At 38.0% G+C, this 20846-nt stretch overlaps 1 protein-coding gene across 1 annotated transcript in view; it reads left to right on the forward strand.

Annotated features, from left to right (window-relative positions):
- CNGB3 (cyclic nucleotide gated channel subunit beta 3) overlaps window positions 1-20846 on the forward strand; it is an 84564-nt gene that overhangs the window by 32505 nt on the left and 31213 nt on the right. The gene's annotated exons all lie outside the window — the stretch shown is intronic.

The following is a 20846-nucleotide window of genomic DNA, read 5'->3' on the forward strand; positions in this document are numbered from 1 at the left end:
TCTCCCAAATGAAAGAATTTTCACTAGTTATTCTTCAAGCCCAGAACTCCCTCCTTTCTCAACTTTTCTTCCTAGCATCTTTGCCTTTCTTCAAGTCTCAGTTTGTCTTACCTTCTGCAAGAAGCCTTTCCCAGTCTTCTTTAATCTTAATGCCTTCCCTCTGACATTACCAGCAACTTTTCTTGTATATAGCATGCCTGTACATAGTTCTTTGAATATTGTTTCTTCCATCAGAGTATGAGCTCCTTGAGAGTAGGGACTGTTGTTGCATAGCATAGTGTCTGACAAATGGAAGAAGCTTAATAAATATTTGTTGACTCAACTTGACTTTTTGCATCCTGACTCAGTAATTCAATATTTATTGTTATCATTGCTTCTCTTCCTAGATAATGTCTTCTTGGATTTACCTCTACACCTAACTTTCTTTTGATAGTGCAACTGTTACCTGCTATATTATGAGACTTAGCATTTGTGAGAAATGTTCTCCTGATAGTTGAATAGGGGTTGGGTATGTAAACTACTCAACTATTATAGTCATTGTATAAATGGATATTTTGAACCCTGGACTTCAATCCCCAGAAGTCCTTGGTATTTCCCAGAATTCCCTATAATCTCACCTGAGTCTCCACCTGGGCAAGATCACAATTAGTATTTAACTAGCAGTACCGCCTCCCATGTGCTCTTCTCTGCCATTGCAATGATGTAATAAGTTTAGTGGTAAGCTAAGCGGGATTTTGAATGGGCTAATCAGCCATGGGCGCGTGGTTATTATTTTGTATCCTTAATTTCTAATAATCCTTAATAAACCTCATAAAACATAATATTTTTATTACTAGAGACATAATTTAATTTTTACACCATCTAAACCTTAAGAGGTGGTAGACTCTTCCTCCCTGGAGATACTCAAGTAGTGGTTGTCTCTCAGTAACCGAGGATGACGATTGTCTTTGAGCGCTTTCATCTGTGATGTAGATGAGTGTACACAAAGACACTTGTGCATGGATTTTTAAGTGGAAAAGTCGTTGCACAGAAACAGTCCCACTCTCTTGGCGTTGGAAGCCTGGGTCCAGTGGCACAAAAAGTCGTTACACCTGGAGACTTCCTCAGCTGCATTGGATGGCCGTGTTGTCTTTTGTGCTCCAACACGCCCTAAGCACTCCACAGTGCCTTGCTGCGTCGCCATCTCAGCCGTTGAACCTTCTGTTGGTTTCTTCTGCCTGTTCCACTGAAGCAGTCTTCACATGCTGGATGAGCAGAGCCCTGGTTCACCAGGGGTCTACGATGACCCAAAGGCTACCCTCACAAGGTTTAGCCCGCCTGTCGAAGCCATTGCCCGGGGTGTGGCCGCTGCTGCATGCTAGCAGCTACTGGGAGCCACAAGTGAGAGCTGGGTGTCAGGTGGGGGTCAGAGGCTGGAGAGCTGCCCTAGGAGGGCACGACAAGCCCTCCATACCAGAGATACTACTCCTCCCTGAGCACCCCATATATATATATATATATATATATATATATATATATATATATATACAAAATAGAGCTAGCATTTATAATGCACTGTGAGCTTTGCAAAGTACTTGACATATATTATCTCATTGGATCTTTACAACAATGCTGTGAAATAGATGCTATTGCTATGCACATTTTACAGATGAGGAAACTGAAACTGAGAGAGGTTAAGTAACTTGGCTAGGATCACACACCTGCTGGTAAGTAAATGAGGAAGGATTTGAGCTCAGGTCCTCTTTACTCCAAATCCCAAACTATCTGTAGCACCATCATGTTTGAAATATGGGGATCTGACTAAAATACTCTGCTCCCTTTCATTCCTAAAACTCTAGGATCTTACTCCTACTTTTCACTAAAAGATTCATCTTTTTTTTTTTGGTCCAAATCTTAATTAGTAAGGTTTTATTGTTTATTAAAAATAGAATAGTCAAATTAACAAGCATTTTTAGAAGAGCTATGTTAGACACTGTGGTAAATGCTGAAGATATGAAGACAAAAATAACCCCTGCTTTCAAGATGCTCACAGTTTAATGGTTGAAAAGGAGAGTGGTCAGAGGGGCAGCTGGTTGGCTCAGTGGATAGAGAGCTTTGCCTGGAGATAGAAGGTCCAAGGTTCAAGTCTGACCTCAACCACTTCCTAGCTGTGTCCCTGAGCAAGCCACTTAATCCCCATAAAGCCCTGACTGCTTTCCTGCTTTGGAACTCATGCCTAGTATCAATTCTTAGAGAGTAAGGATTTTTTTAAGCATTTACTTTATTTGGTCATTTTCCAACTTTATTCATTAGAAACAAAGATCATTTTTTCCCTCTCCCCTCCCCCCAACCCACCCATTGGCGATGCACAATTCCTCTGGGTATCACATGCTTCCTCAACCCAAGCCCATTTCCATGCTATTGGTTTCCATAGTAGGGTGTTCATTCAGAGTCTCTCCTCCATCATATCCCCTCCACCCCTGTAGTCAAGCTGTTGTCCTTCCTCCAAGTTTTTACACCCACCATTTGTCCTCTGCTTGTGGGTAGTGGTTTTTTCTCCTTGGTCCCTGCAGGTTGTTCAAGGACATTGCATTGAGACTAATGGAGAAGTCCATTACTTTCCATTGTACCACAGAGTATCAGTCTCTTGTTAGATAACTACATATCAGCTGGGTTACAGGGCAAATTCTTGTTCAGATATAACTTGAACTATATTGTCACTGAGGTCCCTTCAAGCTCTAACATTCTGGGATTTCCTTCCCTTTTCCATCTTTAGTAAAAAGATTCTCAGTAAGATCTGCAAACTCCCCCGCAAATATATTCTTCCATTCCTTAAATGAATGTTAAAGGAAGTAGTTGCTGAATCATAGAATGTCAGGGCTAGAAAGAACCTTAAATAGCATCTGGTTTGGTTCCCTCATTTTACAGATGAGGAAACTGAGTCCTAAGGAGAATAAATTAATTGCCCAAAGTCGCAGAGCTAACAGAAGTCTATCATTTTTAGATCTTGAGCCCAGTCTAGAAATCAAAATATCATTCTCTGACACTGTCTTTTAAGCTTTTTAAGTTTGTTTCCCAAATCCTTTCTATTCTAAAACCCTTTTCTTCAACTGGCATCAGTGATGAAAAGTCTACCTGCTCTCCTAGGTTCTTCACTCTCCTGCCTAGAATGCCAACATCCCTGGAAAGCATTTCTTCTAACATTTTTATTGCCCTATAAATCAGCAAAACTGATTAGTGACTGTATAGTTGGACAAATCTCAGAAGGTTCTCCATTACAATCCTAAATACATGCCTACTGAAATAAACTACACCCCAATTGTTTGTGTCAAGTTGGCAAAGAGCACCTTTAAAAGGAAGTTATCCAATGTACCTCTTCCTTCTTTAATAAATACTTGATATCCTTTCTCTCTCCTTGTTGGCATTTGTGAATCCATTCTAAAGAGTAGTTAAGAGGGCAGCTGGGTAGCTCAGTGAATGATAGTCAGGCCTAGAGATGTGAGGTCCCAGGTTCAAATCTGGCCTCAGATACTTCCCAGCTGTGTGACCCTGGGCAAGTCACTTAACCCCCATTGCCTAGCTCTTACTGCTCTTCTGGCTTGGAGCCAATACACAGTATTGATTCCAAGACAGAAGGTAAGGGTTTAAAAAAATAAAAAATAATTAAAAAGAACAGTTACCTTTTTTTCCCATCAGAGGGCTTGGCTCTAATACCTAGGAAAAGAATCTCAAATCTACTACATAGGTGCAATGGTTCCATATGTTTCCTTTATTTTTCTGTGGCATTTTCTTTAACCTCCTGACACACATTTAAATGTCCTACTGGTTCCTTTGATTCTTCTTCCTTGTTTTCCTCCTCAAACATGTATTCCATTCTTCCAAGAAAGTCTTCACTCTCCCTAAAAATTAGGGAGTAAAAAGGTACTCTTGTAGCACTTTCACTTCTTCCTTTAACAGAAAGATCAACCTGTGTTTGGCTTGTGCACAATTATTCTGTGATGCTGGGAAAAACATAAACATGGCATAATTTCTCCAGTCACGGGTGGTTACTTCTCTTAAAGGACAAATATTCATCTTCCTGACAACATTTGTTGACACTGAGGTATTTATTTTTCTGAGATTCTTATTACTAACTATAGTTTTCACAACTGTCAGTTAAACTTAGGAGAGGAAGAAGCTGCTAGAAGACCATAAGAAAAGGATGGTTTTTGTTTGGGGATTTTTTTTAATGAGGAATTTTTATTTCCTAGATAATAACTGATCTGCAATGAGAAGATTCATGCCAGTGACCTACTACAAATTGTAGCAGTCTGTATCCATAATCAAAGAATTTCATAGTTGAAAGGAAGTTATAAAAGTTATCTAGGCTAACCTGTACTGGAACAAGATAATTTTCTATGATATATATGATAATTGTTCATCCATCTTTTCTTTTCTGTCTTCTACAAAAAGATACTGTCTCCTTGTGTTTTCTTCAAAATATTCAGAGGTTGCTATTATATTCCAGACTGAAAGCATCTAGTTACTTGGCAAGAAATATTGAGGATGCCTAAATCAATTCTTGCCTTTGGCATATTTTGAAGACACAATTCTCCAACCCATTAATTACTCCCAAGAACAAAGATGCAAGTCATTGTGATGATGCTTCAATCTTTAGTAGACCTTCAAATACAGCAGGGGTTGACTGAAATAGAATTAACCCCAGAGTAGGAAACCAAGCCATTGCTGGTGTTCAGATTTTGCCATGCCAGCACATGCATTCGGATACTGACATATGTGGAAAAGATGGACAACCGAGAAAAGTTATCTTTTCACACATCAGTATACAAATACCAAAATGAACTAAAATGAATAACAAAGGCCATGATGAGTGTCTATTGGTCTAGTTTTCTCCACCATTCAATTTATTGCCCATTTTCATTGACTTCAGCAGAACTATCTCAATTCTTGAATATATTTCTTTCACTTTTAACAGGGAAAATTTTTGCTCTCTCCTAAAATTAGACTAAGTAATGAAATGAGCCTAAGAGTCATCTAATCTAAACCATATCTGAAGAGTCATCTAATCTAAACCATATCTGAATAGGAATCTTTGTTGTACAAAAGCATTCAGAAGTAAAACTCTAGATGAACAGCTCGCTCTAGGAAGCTACAACTATCGTGATTTAATTCAGGCTTTAGCAATCTCAAAAACTGAGATAATTCCCAGTGTGAAGTCCTAGGGAGCGAGGTAGAAAATTATGATATATCAAGGTTCACCACTTAATTTGTGTAGAAAGTCTAATCTGAGAAAGATTAAAAATTATGCTTTATTCTTATAAAAGAGACATATTTTCTCAACCACAGACTTACTTTGTAAGCAAAGAAATAAGAATTTTACCTATATACTGGAGAATTTTCTTTCTTAACAACCTTCTTTTCCTTTCTTGCTCTCAAAACCTTCCTAAAGTTTTATTTTTACTTTTACTTTTGATTAGAGAATTTTACTTTTCAAAAATACTCTATCAAATGAAAAATTAGGCTTTGGGCAAGTTGTTCTCCTCTCTAATCCTCAGTTTTCTCATCAATAAAAGAAAGAGTTTGGACTAAATAGCGTACATTAGATCTATGATCTAATGGATATCATTTATCATCTTCCACAGTTAAAATTTCAAAACCATCAAAGGAAAATTTGAGAATCTCTCCCTACCCTCTATCCCTCAATCTCCCATCAAAGGTTCAGATGGCAACTAGTATGTCAGGTACCTACCCAAGGTACTGAAATACATGGCACACAGATCCATAACAAGCAATTTTGATGCACAGGACAAATTTCATAAAACTATCCAGGGAAAGTAAAATGAAATTTGTTGTTTTTAATTTGTTAATTATAATTTATTTTATATATAATTTCTATTTTATAATATTAATATTATAAAATAATTCACAATTCATAATATTCATATTATAAAATAATTCATAATATTTATGTTATAAAATATAATTTATAATATTTATATCATAAAATATAATTTATAAATTAAGGTGAAGGTGGGTAAAGTTCTCAATAACACAAGAACCTTTGAAAGTCAGAGTCACCAGGAAACCAGACTTGGACCACTATGAAGTTTTGCTAGGGAAGTAGCTGATCTAAGAAGTAGGAAGTGGAGGGGTAGAACAAGGATGGAATAGGGGAAAACCCATTCAGACTATGGCTGCTTAAAAAAATAGATGGGAGAAATAGATGGAGCTACTAGAGAGTAGTGAATGAACTATTTTAACTAATTAACCTTTCTAATTGGATGCTAAACTCAGTAACTTCAACAGTATAGGAGCAGTAGACTATGTTGCCTTCAGGATTATCTAAATGTCAGTGCCCTGGAGCAAATCCTCAGTCATCAAGTCCTCCTTATAGCTCTTGTTAATACATAGTAGTTAATAAGTGTCTGTTGAGAGAACAATGGAGAGAGCACTGAGTCTTGAGTCAGAAAGACTTGAATTCAAATCTACTCTGATATTTATTAGCTATAGAGCCCTGGACAAGACCCTTAGTCTCTGCTAGCTTCAACTTCTTCATCTGCAAAATGGCAATGATAATAACATCTACATCCTGAGGTTTTTGTAAAGATCAAATGAGATGATATTTTTAAATGCTAAGAAAAGTGCCTGTCACAACTAGGCACTCAATAAATGCTTGTTTCTTTCCTAATAAAAATGCAAAATAACCCAGAATTCCAATAGATAGCAGCAAAACGGAAACTAAAAACATAAAAGAGAAACCCCTTTTCTAGTAAGAGAAAACAAATGTATTTTATCTCCAGAATCCCTTATTATTCTCGGGTCCCTTGAAATTTAGTATACAATATTAAGGAAAGAATCCAAAAAATAAATGAGTGCTTTGACCCATATTTGATTTAGTCACTGAGAGAAGTAACTAAAAAAATTAAAAAAAAAAAACCAAGTCTATTGTTTACATTTACTGAATGCCAGTTATTTGCAAAGAATAGAATATGAGCTTAGAACTGCCCCTGATCAGAGAGAGAGAGTGAAATGAAATAAGAAAAATAATTGAGAAATAAAAGAGAAATCATTGGAAAAATAACTTCCCTGCTAGAAGAATCAGACTTATTAATGCATTCCAAGAAGATAGATTAGATGATTTCTCAAAGGTTATTTTTTGGCCCTGCTTTTTCCCTGGGATCTTACATTCTGCTAATGGATTCCACGGCTTTGATAACTGACCTTTCTGAGGACCTGGAGTTTTTATTTTTTATATTTATAAATTTATATTTTTAAAAGACTTTTTTAAGATGACTGCTTAGTATATGCTCTGATAGTATATGTATTCCTCTTGTAATCGTGGATAGAGTGCAAGACCCAAGTTCAAATTCCATTTCAGATACTAACCTAGCTATGTGACCCTGGACCAGTCATTTTACCTGTTAGCCATAGTTTCTCATATGTAAATTGAGGCAGTGGGCCTCAATGGCCTCTGAGATTCCTTCCAGTTCTGATGTTATAATTCTTTTGTATTTTCCCTGGCCATACATGTTCCTAATGCATGTCCTCTCTTCTTCCCATTCTGTTTGGTGTGTATATTAACAAGAGAGGGTGCCAAGGAAGAAAAGAGTTCATTGCCACTTTGCTTATTATCTTATTTCATTAAATGTTTTTGCTTTGCAGTAATGACTGCACAGGCTCTTCCTGGCTCATAAAAGTCCCTATCTGAGTAGGATTCCTTCACCCTGGTTGGGAGTGGAAACAAATTTATACAGCACCTGGCGCCTTGGGTTGCCTTATCTAGAAGACTCATTCTTTGAGTTGGCTGCTACAGCTAAGAGGAGTTCATCTAATATCTCCATTTGGGAGAAAATAATCGTCAGCATTTTTCTTTGGTTTACCTGGTGAAATTAGACTGGATTTTGTGATGAGTTTCATTTGTAATTCAAACGAGTTGCTCTATCTGACTCTGCATGGTTGTGTGCGTCCGTCCTAACCTCTTATTATCATGTCTATTGCGTATACAGGAACCAGCATGTGCTGACTGAACCCCGGGGTCTTGACATACCAACACGTAGCACTTTACCTTGAGCCACTCAGGGGATCTGTTAGTTAAAGGAAGACTTTAGGCCTTAAACAGTAAGGATGCTAAGAATATTCTACAAAATGCTATAAGCTACTCTGAAGTAGGAAAAGTGCTAACAAAAACAGGGGCTACTAACTTTTTTTCATTGCATAAATAAGAATAATGTGATGAAGCCTATAGACCCCTATTCCAAAGAGTGATTTTTTAAAAAATATAAACCCTTACCTTCCGTCTTGGAATCAATACTGCAGAAGAGAGGTAAGGGCTAGGCAATGGGGGTCAAGTGACTTGCCCAGGGTCACACAGCTTGGAAGTGTCTGAGGCCAGATTTGAACCTAAAAATTCCCTTCTCTAGGCCTGGCTCTTATTCCACTGAGCCACCCAGATGCCCTGTCTAACTTCTCTGTATCAAAGACAGAATGCCAATAATAAATCATCAGAACTGAAACAGGACGAAAGGGCATCAATCTAACAGCGCAAATGTGAGATGGTTTCAGGCCTCTGCATCTCCCGGGGCAGAAATTTCATTACTCCAGGCTGAGGAATATCTCAGGAGAATACCCAGGTCTGTTTAAGGAAGAACCATTTTTATTTTGAGGCGCCTCTGCGACTAGTCTTGAAGCACGGACAAACAAGTTATGGGGGGGGGAGGGGGATTGTTAAACTCAAAGACAGCGCAGGAGGACCAGCTTTAACATCAGCAATTCCTAATCTGTGGTCCATGAACTTTTTTTAATGTATTTTTGAGAATTGTATTTCAACATAATTGGTTTTCTTTGTTATTTTTATCTAATATATTTTAAAATATAATTCTGGGGGGAAAATCCATGAGCTTCACCAGATTGCCAAAGGAGTCCATGGCACACAAGAAAAAATGTATAAATTTAAACCCCCGCTTTTGGGGTAGATGAAATCTGAAAGCTGAAGTTCTTGAAGTCCCGATGCCGGCCTGCTGGAGAAGCAGTTTTGCAAAGTAGGCTCTACACAAACACATGCCAAGTTTCTCAGCACCATTCAATACAAAAGAAAGAAAGGAATCTGCTGCCCATAGCATGGGGAAAGTGAAGCATGGCTTGTCTGGACCATTCCTCAAAATGAAGTTTCTGGAAAAGGAAAAAGCAGGCTCTGCTCAGCAAAAGCTGATGCCCAGGGAACGAGCATCAGAAAATAAGAACAGATAAAGGATAGGCATCACCCCAGACTCAAATATGGAGCTTGACCTTATCCCCAACTTGTTTATGGATCTATCCCGCCTGGACTCAGATATCATGAAGACGTGATGGTGAACGCTGGAGCTATGGAGTGTCTTCGTATGATAGGCAGGGACCTTTGAGTTTCATCGCATTTCAGTTGCTCTATGAAAGACTTTTGAGAAAAGAATTTTACAAATAATGAAAAGAAGTGCAAAGACTCTAAGAAGACTGAGGCATTGTGTTTGTTACTTTTTTTTTTTGCTATTTCATTAAATATACACTTGTTTCCAATTAATTGCATCCACTGAATGATTTAAAAAGATAAACGCATCAGGGCAGCTCATAAGCTATGATATTTGGTGAATGCTGAACCACAGAATATCTCAAACCTGGGTAGTCTGGTGGGGGAATCAACTCTTTATGTTGGAGAGGTGAGGGGTATCTGGGCGGTTCAGTGGATTGAGAGCAAGATCTAGAGATGGGAGGTCTTGGGTTCAAATCTGACCTCAGATACTTCCCAGCTGTGAGACCATGGGCAAGTCACTTGACCCCCATTGGCTAGCTCTTACCACTCTTCTGCCTTAGAACCATACACAGTATTGATTCCAAGATGAAAGGTAAGGGTTTTGGTTTTTTAAATCATACATTGAAAGAACTCTTCATCTCTTATCTTGCTTCCAGTAATAGTCTCCCATATGGTCTCCCTGCCTCCAATCCATCTGCCAGGCAAAGAAATGACACACCAACATTCCTGAAGGCCAGCTCTGACCGTGTCACTCCCCCATTCTCCGCATCTCAGTGGCTTCCTGGTGTCTCTCACACAAAAAAAAATACAAATTCCCCTATTGAGTCATTAAAATCCTTCAAAATCTGTTTTCTCCTTTCTTTCCCATTTTGTTTCATGTTCCTCTCCCCAACATAATATTCCAGCCAAACTAGCCCCTTTCTGACCTTGTATGTGGCATTCTATCTCCCACCTCCCAGTGCTGTCCCTCTACCTAACATGCTCCCCCTCTTTATCTCTACCCTTTGGAATTCCACAATTTAAGGGGAGTTCTTGCACCAACAACTTCAAGAAATGTTTGGAACGCGTGCTGGCTCTGGAGTCAGAGGACTTGACTTCCAATCCTGCCTCGGGAGTCTGGGCACAGCCCACCAGCATGGAGGTTATCTGATGGGAATCTGGGCACGAGCACCATTTGCAGTACAGCTGATTGACTGGGGAGCACAGAATAGAATTCAAAGAAGTTTTTTCACTGTTTGATGAGGATGGAGAGAAAGGAATTAGAGAGTAGAAAGAGGTCACTTGGGCAGAACCCTCCAGAAGACGAATTGCAGCGTATAATTAATGAATGGATGCTGATAAGAATGGCACAGTTGACTTTGCAGAATTTCTGCTGATGATGGCAAGAAAATGAAAGACACAGACCGTGAAGAAGAAATGAGAGAAGCACTGCGCGTTTGCTGAGCACAACAAGGGTGCGGTTACCGCGGCAGAGCTTGGCCCCAAGATGACAAATATTGAAGGAAGAGGTTGATGAAATGATTGGGGAAGCATATACTGACGATGGTGATGCTCAAGTCTATTCTGATGAGTTTGTATGGATGATGAGAGCGAAGGGAAGCATTGTCCAGAAAGCACTGAATTTCTGCTGTGAAATTGTTTATTTCCCTTATCTTTTAGTAATTTATCTACAAAGGGCTTTCTCCCAGCCCCTACCATCAAGGAGATCTATAGGTGTCACGATTCAGACTTCATCCCTCTAAGCTTCTCTTCCATTTATCATGTTGCTATTATCCAGAAACTTTATTTTGGAAAATTGATCAGACCCTTTTGGTCCACTAAACTTAGCTGGAGTTCATCCAAGGAGGGAATATCTGAGTTGTGCTTTCCTTTGTGTATAAAGTAGCTTTCTTTAGAGAAGTCAGCATGTTCTTATTGACATAGGGAGCTATAAAACACTGTGTTGTCTATAAACAGTCAACAATATGCACTTAAATTGACAAACAAGTATACTGCATCCAAGTACTGATATGCTATTTTCTTTTGTATAGCTGGTCTTACATCAGAAAATACTTTTCTATACTTACTTTTAAAACTTTGTTAGTCATTGAATTATTGTTTTTTTTTAATATTTTATTTGATCATTTCCAAGCATTATTCATTAAAGACATAGATCATTTTCTTTTCCTCCCCCCCCCCCATAGCCGACGCGTAAATCCACTGGGCATTACATGTTTTCTTGATTTGAACCCATTGCTTTGTTGATAATATTTGCATTAGAGTGTTCATTTAGAGTCTCTCCTCTGTCGTGTCCCCTCAACCGCTGTATTCAGGCAGTTGCTTTTCCTCGGTGTTTCTACTCCCACAGTTTATCCTCTGCTTATGAATGGTGTCTTTTTTTTCTCCTAGATCCTTGCAAATTGTTCAGGGACATTACACCGCCACTAATGGAGAAGTCCATTACGTGCAATTATACTACAGCGTATTAGTCTTTGTGTACAATGTTCTCCTGGTTCTGCTCCTCTTGCTCTGCATCACTTCCTGGAGGTTGTTCCAGTCTCCATGGAACTCCTCCACTTTATTATTCCTTTTAGCACAATAGTATTCCATCACCAACATATACCACAATTTGCTCAGCCATTCCCCAATTGATGGGCATCCCCTCGTTTTCCAGTTTTTGGCCACCACAAAGAGCGCAGCTATGAATATTTTTGTACAAGTCTTTGTGTCCATTATCTCTTTGGGGTACAGACCCAGCAGTGCTATGGCTGGATCAAAGGGTAGATATTCTTTTGTCGCCCTTTGGGCATAGTTCCAAATTGCCCTCCAGAATGGTTGGATCAGTTCACAACTCCACCAGCAATGAATTAATGTCCCTATTTTGCCACATCCCCTCCAGCATTCATTACTTTCCTTTGCTGTTATGTTAGCTAATCTGCTAGGTGTGAGGTGATACCTCAGAGTTGTTTTTATTTGCATCTCTCTGATTATAAGAGATTTAGAACACTTCTTCATGTGCTTATTAATAGTTTTGATTTCTTTATCTGAGAACTGCCTATCCATGTCCCTTGCCCATTTATCAATTGAAGAATGGCTTGATTTTTTGTACAATTGATTTAGCTCTTTATAAATTTGAGTAATTAAACCTTTGTCAGAGGTTTCTATGAAGATTTTTTCCCAGTTTGTTGTTTCCCTTCTGATTTTAGTTACATTGGTTTTGTTTGTGCAAAAGATTTTTAATTTGATGTAGTCAAAATTATTTATTTTACATTTTGTGATTCTTTCTGTCTTGCTTGGTTTTAAAGTCTTTCCCCTCCCAAAGGTCTGACATGTATACTATTCTGTTTACCCAATTTACTTATAGTTTCCTTCTTTATATTTAAGTCACTCACCCATTGAATTTATCTTGGTGTAGGGTGTGAGGTGTTGATCTATTCCTAATCTCTCCCACACTGTCTTCCAATTTTCCCAGCAGTTTTTATCGAATAGTGGATTTTTGTCCCAAAAGCTGGGATCTTTGGGTTTATCGTATACTGTCTTGCTGAGGTCGCTTTCCCCCAGTCTATTCCACTGATCTTCCTTTCTGTTTCTTAGCCAGTACCAAATTGTTTTGATGACTGCTGCTTTGTAATATAGTTTAAGGTCAGGGACTGCAAAGCCCCCATCATATGTGGTTTTTTTTTCATTATTTCCCTGGATATCCTTGATCTTTTGTTGTTCCAAATGAATTTTGTTATGGTTTTTTCTAAATCAGTGAAGAAGTTTTTTTGGTAGTTCAATGGGTATGGCACTAAATAGATAAATAAGTTTGGGTAGAATGGTCATTTTTATTATATTGGCTCGTCCTATCCAGGAACAGTTAATGTTTTTCCAATTGCTCAAGTCTAGTTTTAGTTGTGTGGAGAGTGTTTTGTAGTTGTGTTCATATAGTTCCTGTGTTTGTCTCGGGAGGTAGATTCCTAGGTATTTTATTTTGTCTAAGGTGATTTTGAATGAGATTTCTCTTTCTAGTTCTTGCTGCTGAGCTGTGTTGGAGATATATAGAAAAGCTGATGATTTATGTGGGTTTATTTTGTATCCTGCAACTTTGCCAAAGTTGTTGATTATTTCAATTAGCTTTTTGGTTGAATCTCTAGGATTCTTTAAGTAGACCATCATGTCATCTGCAAAGAGTGATAACTTGGTCTCCTCCTTGCCTATTTTGATGCCTTCAATTTCTTTTTCTTCTCTAATTGCTACTGCTAGTGTTTCTAGTACAATGTCAAATAGTAGAGGTGATAATGGGCATCCTTGTTTCACTCCTGATCTTATTGGGAATGCGTCTAGTTCATCCCCATTGCAGATGATATTAGCTGATGGTTTTAGATATATACTGTTTATTATTTTTAGGAATGACCCTTCTATTCCTATACTTTCTACTGTTTTCAATAGGAATGGGTGCTGTATTTTATCAAAGGCTTTTTCTGCGTCTATTGAGATAATCATGTGGTTCTTCTTGGTTTGCTTGTTGATGTGGTCAATTATGTGGATGGTTTTCCTAATATTGAACCAGCCCTGCATCCCTGGTATAAATCCTACTTGATCATGGTGGATGATCCTTCTGATCGCTTGCTGGAGTCTTTTTGCTAGTATCCTATTTAAGATTTTTGCATCTATATTCATTAGGGAGATTGGTCTATAGTTTTCTTTCTCTGTTTTTGACCTGCCTGGTTTTGGAATCAGTACCATGTTTGTGTCGTAAAAGGAGTTTGGTAGAACTCCCTCTTTGCTTATTATGTCAAATAGTTTGTATAGTATTGGGATTAACTGTTCTCTGAATGTTTGATAGAATTCACTGGTGAATCCATCAGGCCCTAGGGATTATTTCTTAGGAAGTTCTTTGATGGCTTGTTGGATTTCATTTTCTGATATGGGATTATTTAAGAATTCTATTTCTTCTTTTGTTAGTCTAGGCAGTTTGTATTTTTGTATATATTCATCCATGTCACCTAAATTGGTGTATTTATTGCCATATAATTGGGCAAAGAAATTTCTAATGATTGCCTTAATTTCCTCTTCATCGGAGGTGCTGTCCCCCTTTTCATCTTTGATACTGTTAATTTGCTTTTCTTCCTTCCTTTTTTTAATTAGATTGACCAGTACTTTGTCTATTTTGTTTGTTTTTTCAAAGTACCAGCTTCTTGTCTTATTTATTAAATCAATAGTTCTATCACTTTCGATTTTATTAATTTCTCCCTTGATTTTTAGGATTTCTAGTTTGCTTTTCTGCTGGGGGGGTTTAATTTGATCTCTTTCTAGTTTTTTCATTTGCATTTCCAATTGATTGATCTCTGCTCTCCCTAGTTTGTTAATATAAGCATTCAGGGATATGAATTTACCTCTGATTCCTGCTTTGGCTGCATCCCAAAAGGTTTGAAAGGATGTCTCGCCATTGTCATTTTCCTCGATGAAATTATTGTTTCTATTATTTCTTCTTTAACTAAATGATTTTGGAGTATCATATTGTTTAATTTCCAATTGGTTTTTGATTTGGTTTTCCATGTACCATTACTAATCATTATTTTTATTGCCTTGTGATCTGAGAAGGCTGCATTCATTATTTCTGCTTTTCTGCATTTGTGTGCTATGTTTCTGTGACCTAATGTATGGTCAATTTTTGTGAATGTGCCATGTGGTGCTGAGAAGAAGGTGTATTCCTTTTTATCCCTATTTATTTTTCTCCATATGTCTATTAATTCTAATTTTTCTAAGATTTCATTCACTTCTTTTACCTCTTTCTTATTTATCTTTTGATTTGATTTATCTAAATTTGATAATGGTTGGTTTAAGTCTCCCACTAATATGGTTTTGCTGTCTATTTCTTCCTTTAATTCTCCTAGTTTCTCCATTAGAAATGTGGGTGCTATATTATTTGGTGCATACATGTTGATTAATGATATTTCCTCATTGTCTAAAGTCCCTTTTAACAAAATATAATTACCTTCCCTGTCCCTTTTGATCAGGTCTATTTTTGCTTTGGCTTTATCAGATATCATGATTACCACTCCTGCCTTCTTTCTGTCAGTTGAGGCCCAGAAGGTCTTACTCCATCCTTTAATTCTGACCTTGTGGGTGTCAACCCGCCTCATGTGTGTTTCTTGAAGACAACATATGGTAGGGTTTTGGATTCTAATCCATTCTGTTATTTGTCTACGTTTTATGGGTGAGTTCATCCCATTCACGTTCAAAGTTGTGATTGTCATTTGTGGACTCCCTGGCATTTTGATATCCTTCCCTAATTCTAACCTTTTCTTCTTCGGCTCTACCTTTTAGTCCTGTGATTTACTTTGAATCAGTCCCCCTTGTCCCCTCCCTTGATGATTACCTTTTTCATCCCTCCCTTTTTGTTCCCTCCCCCTCCCCCCTCTCTTTCCCTCCCTTTTTGTTTTCCCTCTCGAACGAACGAACGAACGAAGGGAAAAAATTTCTCCTGCCTCAAAATTACTTGGTATATTTTAAATATTTGTTACTGTAGATGTCATTTTCTGCTATGAAATATAAACTTTATGGCTATTTTCATTTTTGTCTCTGTATCCCCAACACTGAGCAATGTCACATAAGGGAGTGCGGGCAGGAAGATTGCTAAGTGGATAGTCAGGCCTAAAGATAGGAGGTCCTGGGTTCAAATTTGACCTCAGATGCTTCCTAGCTCTGTGGCCCTGGTTAAGTCAATTAACCCCCAATTCCCTAGTTTTAACCACCCTTCTGCCTTAGAAATGATACTTAGTATCAATTCTAAGACAAAAGGTAAGGGTTAAAAAAATAGGTTAAACTGAAAGAAAAATAGTGACTTTAATATAATATATAAAACTAGCATTTATGGATCACTTAACTACATATTAACAGATAATGTTATATATAATATATATATATACATATATATATAACTAGCACTTATAGAGCACTTAAAGCTTTGCAAAGTATTTTGCAAGTATATTTTTTTAAATCTTTCTATGAACCTTGGAAGGTGGGTGCTATTATCTTCATTTTACAGATGAAGAAACTGAGGCAGACAGAGATTGTGAGTTGCCCAATATCATACAGCCATAGTAAGTTTCTTAGACAGGATTTGAACTCAAATCCTCCTAGGTCACAGTCAAGAGTTGTATCCACAACAGAATATAAAGAATTAAATAGGAGGTGACTGGGTTGCTCAGTGGATAGAGTGCCAGGCCTAGAGTCGTAACTTGGGTTCAAATAGACCTCAGATACTTCCTAGCTATGTGACCCTGGGCAAGTCATTTACCCCCCATTTGCTTAGCTCTTGCCCTGTCTTAGAATTGTTAGGACTTAAAATAAAGGTCAAAAAATAGAATTAAATAGAACCTGAATTTCACAGAGACAAATGCAGATAAGATGAAGTTGGTCTTAGCCCTTATTAGCCAAGGTAAATAATTAATTATTCTTATCAATGCAATTTGGCAATAGTGGTTTTCCTTTCATCAGCATACCTTTGGTTGGCATATGTTCAAGCAAATTTAATTTCAGTCTAATCAGATTATAATTAGCATTGTGAAACTACTGCCCCCAAAGTCATATCATACATTTAAAGACAACTAGAAACGGTTTTGTTCTTCAAATTCCCGTCTGCTATTTTTTCATCAGCCACCTATGTCCCTTGCATTAGTGTGGATAAACGACAGTTAACTCTATCAGAACAGCAGATATTTCACAGATGTATACTTAAGTACTGCCAGGATGTACCTAATGCAACTCTCTACAGCATCATCCAAGGCACTACCAGCCTTAAAGAGGTTGTGTCCAAGGAAGGTCATTCAAAAGGGGGGAAAGGTGGGGAGCCATGTCCCTTCTGAGTGATTGGAATGCCTTCCCTCTAAAAATAAGTTCTTTCTCAACTGGGAAACAAATAAGAAGTCTCTGCCCAAGGAAACATTTGTTTTGAGAGTTACTACTGAAAACTGGGTCTTAAAAAGTGACTCTTTAAATGAAATCCTAATATTAGCTGTCTGGAATTTGTTTTAGAAAAAGATTTATTAGTAGGAAATGGCATAAAGAAAACAAATACTTAATAATGATTGTAAAATTCCTCTGTAAGGTACCCAACAAAAAAAAATGGGGATCCAAAGTTTCAATGGCTCAGGAAAAGTCAAATCTATGTCTATACCCCTCCATGTCAAGCAGAAATCTGGCAATTAGTTTAACCTTGTCCATTCAGTTATGATCCTCACTGCAGAAGGATAAACTATATTATCTCCTCACCTTGGTTCCATTTTTTTTATTTTTTCAGTTACATGAAGAAACAATTTTTGACAATTATTCTTTGACATTTTAGAATTTAGATTTTCTCCCTCCATCCCCTCCCTGAGGCAGTGAATAGTTGATATAGCTATACCCATGCTTTCAAAGACTACATATTTCCATATTTATAAAAATGGAGATTTGAACCCCAGACTTCAATCCCCAGAAGTCCTTGGTACTTCCCAGAATTCCCTATAATCTCACCTGAGTCCTCACCTGAGTGCGAGAACACAATTTTTATTTAAAGGGCTCTCTGCCTCCCAAGATGCTTCTTCCGCTTCTAAACACACCTGTCTCTCTACCTGGCATGCAAGATGTAGAGTAATTGGCTGTGAATGGGCTATTCAGCCCTAGGCATGTGCTTTTCTTATTTTGTATTTTCTTATTTCCTTGATTTCTAATAATCTTAATTAACCTCATAAAATTATAATACTTTTATTATAAGAGACTAAATTAAATGTTACAGTAATATTGCTCATGTCACGATAGAAGACACACAATCCCACATGGGATAGAAATCTCATGAAGGCAGCATAGTGGAAGATGGCGTGCTTTGATCCGCACCTGGATTCTAGTGCTGCTTTCTTAGGCTGTGGATAACATCTTTATCATGAGTCCTTTCTGGTTATCTCTTGGAGACTTGCTTTTTTGATACTGTATCGATATCATTTCTGTTATTTCTGTTACTGTGTACGTTGTTCTCCTGGTTCTGCTCACTTCTCTTTGCATCAGTTCATATAAGTCCTGTTCTTCATTCTTTCAACTAATCTAGTTCTTTTTCCCCCCAAACTAGGGAACTATCCCCCCACCTTCATGCCTTTATATAAACTGTGCCCATGGTGGGGAATGAAGCTGCTCTTCAATTCCATCTTAGAGAGTCCCTGCCTTTCACTAAAGTTCAGTTTATATGACTCTTCCAGCAGAGACCTTTTCTGATCTCCAAAAATTTTAGTGGTCTCTCCCTTTCCTCCGTTTTTGTGTCCAAACCTTTGATTTTATTAATGTGGGGAACTCCCTGTGTGGAAACACCTCCTACCAACACACATCATCAACTTCTCTGTACTTTATGGTCTCAGGGAGATGTCTGAAGCACTGAACGATTAATAACATTTTCCTCTGGCCACAGAATTAATATATGTCAAAGGCAGGACCTGAACTCAGGTTTCCCTGACATAGAGGCCAGCTTTCTATCCAGGATGTCTTACCACCATAGCTCTGCTGTAATGGCCAGACATATGCATACATACTTCCATTTTTTATATCTATCTCCCCAAGTAAGATGACGATTCTCTTAGGATAGACTTCTTTTTTATTTTGTGTGTGAATTTATTAAGTTCTTGCTGCTCTGGACTGGATGGATGTCTGAATATCACAAAGGATCTTTCTCTGGTTTGGCACAAACTTGACGGCAAGGCAGGGGGGAAGAGGACTCACACGGCAAACTGCTTCTCCGGCAGAAGTGATGAATTTGTACAGCTCTGCCTCCCGCATCCCTTACGAATAGGATAATGGGTTTGCTAGACAATGTGCTCCTCCTAAAAGCCTCAGCCTACGGACATGGAGCAGAACTAAAATCCACTATCAACAGTAGGAAATAAATAGCCTCGGCCTCATTATCACTTTGCCAAATAAAAAATGGTGGATTACCGTTTGACTAACCAATTGTAAAGAGAGAGACTGGTCTGCACCTTTACTCTGAATGTATATACTGCCTAGTTTTCTCCCAGTGAACAGTCTCAGGGTCTCCATTTTCCTGTAAGTAAGCTTGCAATGCTGCTGAGATTTCAAAGGCAAAGGAAGGAGATTGGGTGGAATACGCCTAACCATCAAAGTTGGGGAAAGGGCTGGCACACAAAAAACCAACAGCCAGGACAGATTAAATTTCAATTCAGGAATAAATATCAAAGCCCAGAAATTGGTCCTCTTTGTGAAAGAAGTTTAAAGATCCAGGAATGAATTTATCAACAGGAACAAAGGCAGATCTGACGCCTGCTCTCCATTGATGCAAAGCAATGAAGAGATAAGTTAAATAAACTGAGGCTGGAGACAACTAGGTAGCCTAGAGTCAGGAGCTCAAATCTGGACTCAGACATTTCCTAACTGTATATGACCAAGTCATTTAACCCCACTTTGCCTAGTCCTTGCCCTTCTGTCCTAGAGTTCTTACGAGGACAGGAAGTAAGGGTTTTTTTTAAATAACATAAATAGGGGGCAGCTGGGTGGCTCAGTGGATTGAGATCCAGGCCTAGAGATGGGAATTTCTAGATTCAAATCTGGCCTCAGACACTTCCTAGCTGAACCAATACACAGTATTGGTTCCAAGACAGAAGGTAAGGATTTTATTAAAAAAATAATAATAATAAATCAATAAAATAACATAAATACACTGAGAACAGATGGTCCTGTTATCAAGAAGATTATAATCTAGTTGAGGAAATAAGACATATAAATGTAATTCAATTTAATAAACAACATATTAAATGTCTACTAATATGCTTAATGGGTAGCTTAATAGATGGAGTTCTAGGCCTAGTGTCAGGAAGATTCCTCTTCATGAATTCAGATGTGGCCTCAGACACTTGCTGGCTGTATGCTCTTTGGCAACTCATTTAACCCTCTTTGCCTCAATTTCCTCATATGTAAAATGAGCTGGAAGAGGATATAAGAAAACCTCTAATAGGGACACAGAGTCGGACGTGACTTAATAACAGCATAATGCTCATTTCCTTTGCCTTGGGTTGGCTTGGTACCCCACTGAGGTTTACAAACTGTAGATAAAAGTGTTTCTCTCCCGTCACAAATCTGGGACTGTCCATCTCTTCTGGACAGCATTTCATCTTATGGAATAATGGAACTTACTCCCACCTTAAAACAACACCTTACATTAGGTTATTACCAACACACTGGCTTGCCTTCATGTAGATACAATACTAAAGAGAAACCAAAATTTCTCTTTTAAGAGATAATCACATTCTAAATAATTGCAGCATCACTATCTTTTGAAGAAAACATTTGTATCCTTAATTTCTTGAAAAGGGAAACATGTTGCAAATTCACACCCAGGGACCAGTGACATATCATACAATCCATGGTCTAAGCTGGGAGGGATTTCAGAAGCCATCTCATCCAACCCTTTAATTTTACAAGTGCAGAAAGCATAAAGATAAACTTACCTGCTCACACTCAAGCAAATAGCAAGTAAGAGAGTCAGGAACTGAATCCAGGATTTAGATTCGCCAACTATTCACCAGACATTTTGCTGATATTTATTTCCGCTCTGCTATAAAAACCATTGGGCTTATTTTTC

Source organism: Monodelphis domestica, chromosome 3 (genome assembly GCF_027887165.1).
Source record: "Monodelphis domestica isolate mMonDom1 chromosome 3, mMonDom1.pri, whole genome shotgun sequence".
NCBI classification, from domain to species: domain Eukaryota; kingdom Metazoa; phylum Chordata; class Mammalia; order Didelphimorphia; family Didelphidae; genus Monodelphis; species Monodelphis domestica.